The sequence below is a fragment of the Zalophus californianus genome, chromosome 12, assembly GCF_009762305.2.
Source record: "Zalophus californianus isolate mZalCal1 chromosome 12, mZalCal1.pri.v2, whole genome shotgun sequence".
Classification (NCBI taxonomy): Eukaryota; Metazoa; Chordata; class Mammalia; order Carnivora; family Otariidae; genus Zalophus; species Zalophus californianus.
Genome location: NC_045606.1, coordinates 60,502,252 through 60,506,736, shown reverse-complemented (window position 1 = coordinate 60,506,736; position 4,485 = coordinate 60,502,252).

Sequence of the window (4,485 nt, the reverse complement as noted above, 5' to 3'; positions counted from 1 at the left end):
TTGAATAGCAGTGGTGAGAGTGGACATCCCTGCCGCGTTCCTGACCTTAGGGGAAAAGCTCTCAGCCTTTCCCCATTGAGAATGATATTCGCTGTAGGTTTTTCGTAGATGGCTTTTATGATATTGAGGTATGTACCCTCTATCCCTATACTCTGAAGAGTTTTGATCAAGAAAGGATGTTGTACTTTGTCAAATGCTTTTTCTGCATCTATTGAGAGGATCATATGATTCTTGTTCTTTCTTTTGTTAATGTGTTGTATCACGTTGATTGATTTGCGGATGTTGAACCAGCCTTGCAGCCCAGGGATAAATCCCACTTGGTCGTGGTAAATAATCCTTTTAATGTACTGTTGGATCCTATTGGCTAGTATTTTGGTGAGAATTTTTGCATCCATGTTCATCAAGGATATTGGTCTGTAATTCTCTTTTTTGATGGGGTCTTTGTCTGGTTTTGGGATCAAGGTAATGCTGGCCTCATAAAATGAGTTTGGAAGTTTCCCTTCCATTTCTATTTTTTGGAACAGTTTCAGGAGAATAGGTATTAATTCTTCTTGAAATGTCTGATAGAATTCCCCTGGGAAGCCATCTGGCCCTTTTGTTTCTTGGGAGATTTTTGATGACTGTTTCAATTTCCTTAGTGGTTATAGGTCTGTTCAGGTTTTCTATTTCTTCCTGGTTCAATTTTGGTAGTTGATACATCTCTAGGAATGCACCCATTTCTTCCAGGTTATCTAATTTGCTGGCATAGAGTTGCTCATAATATGTTCTTATAATTGTTTGTATTTCTTTGGTGTTGGTTGTGATCTCTCCTCTTTCATTCATGATTTTGTTGATTTGGGTCATTTCTCTTTTCTTTTTGATCAGTCTGGCCAGGGGTTTATCAATCTTGTTAATTCTTTCAAAGAACCAGCTCCTAGTTTCGTTGATCTGTTCTACTGTTCTTTTGGTTTCTAGTTCATTGATTTCTGCTCTGATCTTTATGATTTCTCTTCTCCTGCTGGGTTTAGGCTTTCTTTGCTGTTCTTTCTCCAGCTCCTTTAGGTGTAGGGTTAGGTTGTGTATTTGAGACCTTTCCTGTTTCTTGAGAAAGGCTTGTATTGCTATATACTTTCCTCTCAGGACTGCCTTTGCTGTATCCCAAAGATTTTGAACAGTTGTGTTTTCATTTTCATTAGTTTCCAGGAATTTTTTTAATTCTTCTTTAATTTCTTGGTTGACCCATTCATTCTTTAGTAGGATGCTCTTTAGCCTCCATGTATTTGAGTTCTTTCCGACTTTCCTCTTGTGGTTGAGTTCTAGTTTCAAAGCATTGTGGTCTGAAAATATGCAGGGAATGATCCCAATCTTTTGGTACCGATTGAGACCTGATTTGTGACCTAGGATGTGATCAATTCTGGAAAATGTTCCATGGGCACTAGAGAAGAATGTGTATTCCGTTGCTTTGGGATGGAATGTTCTGAATATGTCTGTGAAGTCCATTTGGTCCAGTGTGTCATTTAAAGTCTTTATTTCCTTGTTGATCTTTTGCTTAGATGATCTGTCCATTTCAGTCAGGGGGGTGTTAAAGTCCCCCACTATTATTGTATTGTTGTCAATGTGTTTCTTTGCTTTTGTTATTAATTGCCTTATATAATTGGCTGCTCCCATGTTCGGGGCATAGATATTTACAATTGTTAGATCTTCTTGTTGGATAGACCCTTTAAGTAGGATATAGTGTCCTTCCTCATCTCTTATTACAGTCCTTGTTTTAAAATCTAGTTTGTCTGATATAAGGATTGCCACCCCAGCTTTCTTTTGGTGTCCATTAGCATGGTAAATGGTTTTCCACCCCCTCACTTTCAATCTGGGGGTGTCTTTGGGTGTAAAATGAGTCTCTTGCAGACAGCATATTGATGGGTCTTGTTTTTTAATCCAATCTGATAGCCTGTGTCTGGGACAGAGAGAATCTTAAGCAGGCTCCACACCCAGCACGGAGCCCGACATGGGGCTCAATCCCAGGACCAGGGGATCATGACTTGAGCTGAAATCAAGAGTCTGATGCTTAACTGACTGAGCCACCCGGGCGCCCCTGAGAGCAAATAATTTTTAACATCCTCCTCTATATAACAAAATGATTTTCAGCAATAATCCTGTAGTAATCAGAAATTAGCACTCCTTGATTTGCTCTTTAATTTTAAAAACAGATACATAACTTAAAAGAATGACTTCACTTTAAAAGTTCACTCCGCTGTGGTAAAACATATCATGTATGAATGAAAATTTGCATCTGCCAAACAAAAATATCACACCTCTCGGTTCACAGTCTGTTAGCTGTTTTAATTTTCAATCCAAATAGAATTCCCAGAAATCACACGGAATTGAAGTCACTCCAGTTTCCTTTCTTTGTCTCTAGAGGCCCTGAGATCTCACTGTTGACTCAGTCTATGGTTTACATGCAGGAGAGTGAAGGACTGGGGGTGGGGGGGCGGGGGCAGTGGTTTACAGACAATTTGAAGGGGGCTCTCGCGATTCCAAACAGTTAGGGTCCGAGTCGTGGGCGGGTGTCAGAGACTGACTACATAGCTGGGAATTCTCCAGCAGAACACGATATTTATTAAAGGATAAGTAATAAAAACGTGCTCATGTGGAACTTGCCTATCTATCATTAAAACTCAACAGTAATTGTGGCCATCCTTTAGAACTTAGGCAAACATGATGGGGTTTGGAGAGTCTGTTTGATCACTTACATTGTTTAGAAATGTTGGCACACGGTGATCATAAAAAGCGAATAAATTTTTTATTTTACTTGGGTCTTTAAAATAATTATTAAACAAAGTTCTCTACAGACAATGTACCGTCTTATTGCTTGAATCCAGGGCAGACCACCCCACCCCACTCCAACACCTTACTCTTGATATGCTGCTCCTTCTGCTTATAATAGTTTGTCTATTTTAGGGGATTGAAGACTACTTGGTTTTAAAGAGTTTTGACAGTAAGGCGCTTGCACTTCTGGTTCCAAAGGTTTTTGTTCTGAGCCAAGAGAGAAAAAAAAATGCGATTAATTAATAATAGTCAATACTTAACTGCATGTCTGTTTTGTGCCAGGCCCAGTGCTCAGTGCTTTAGGAACACTATCTCCGCTTTCCTTCCAAGTGTACCCCTGTGAGATATGTTCTATTATCTCTAGTTTCAAAGAGCAGAACTGAAGCTCAGAGAGACTGCCTAACTTCCCTAAGGTCATAGCTCGTGAGTGGTAGAGAGAATGAGTCTGGCCCCAACAGCCTGACTTTAGGGCCTGTGCTCTTGATCTTTGAACTCTACTGCCTCCAACTCTGTATCCACCTACCATGTGCCTATCAAACAGAAGACAACACACCACAGTGTAACAGTAATCATTTGGGGGTATCTCTTCAGGGTCAAGAACTAAAAACGCACTATCTTACTTAATCGTCACAACGGCCCTGCAAGGAAGCATTTTGTACCCCTTTTTACCCAGCATGGGAATGACATGCAGCAAGTTAATTGCTTTTGATTATAGAGTAAATGATGGAGCTGGTGGTATTCAAGCCTATACTTTCTTCTGTGCTTTCTTTGTTACCTCATACTCGCTTCCTAAGGCACCCAATGCTGTCCGGTGGATTGAACCAGAAATATATAGGTGCACATACAATATGAGAAAATCTCCATGCATAAGAAACAAGGTGCTGGCAATCCAGTTGGAGAGCGAGGCACTTGACTTCCCAGCCTGCCTTGCAGCTAGGGTGGTGCAGTCCAGGCCAGTGAGATGTTAAGGGGAAGTCCACTGGTGAAGGTGGGTGGGCCCTGAGAAGGCTTTTGCCCTCCTCATAAAAGGGACAAACTGAGCTGTTAGGGACCTTTGCTCATTCTTTCTTCCCTGAACACAGATCTGCAGCAGCCATTTTGGAACCATGAGGTACAAGACAAAGGAAGCTCAGAGATGGCTGCCCTAATATCACAGAGCTGCTAAACCAATACCAATGACCACCTATTTCTACTTCTGTGGGAGAAAAGTCCAAAGTTCTTTCAGCTACTCTTAACTGGGTATTCTGTCACTTGCAGCAGGTACAACCTTAACTGATTCAGAAAGAAGTGAGTAGCCTCACTTTCCTTGTATCTGAGAGGTAAACCTTTGATTTCCATGCCTGTTTGAACTGATTTTTTCCCTTGCCCTAATAAAGACAGTATCCTGTATGTAATTTAAGATATCTTAGGAGTGCCTGACTGGCTCAGTTGGTAAAGCATGCAACTCTCTCTGTCTTGGGGTCATGGGTTTGATCCCCACATTGGGGGTAGTAGAGGTTACTTAAAAAAAAAAAAAGATATCTTAGGGGCACCTGGGTGGCTCAGTCATGATCCCAGGTTCCTGGGATCGAGCCCCGCATGGAGCTCCCTGCTCTGCCGGGAGCCTGCTTCTCCCTCTCCCTCTGCAGCTCCCCTCCCTCACACTTGTGCTCTCTCTCTCTCTCTCAAATAAATAAACAAAAT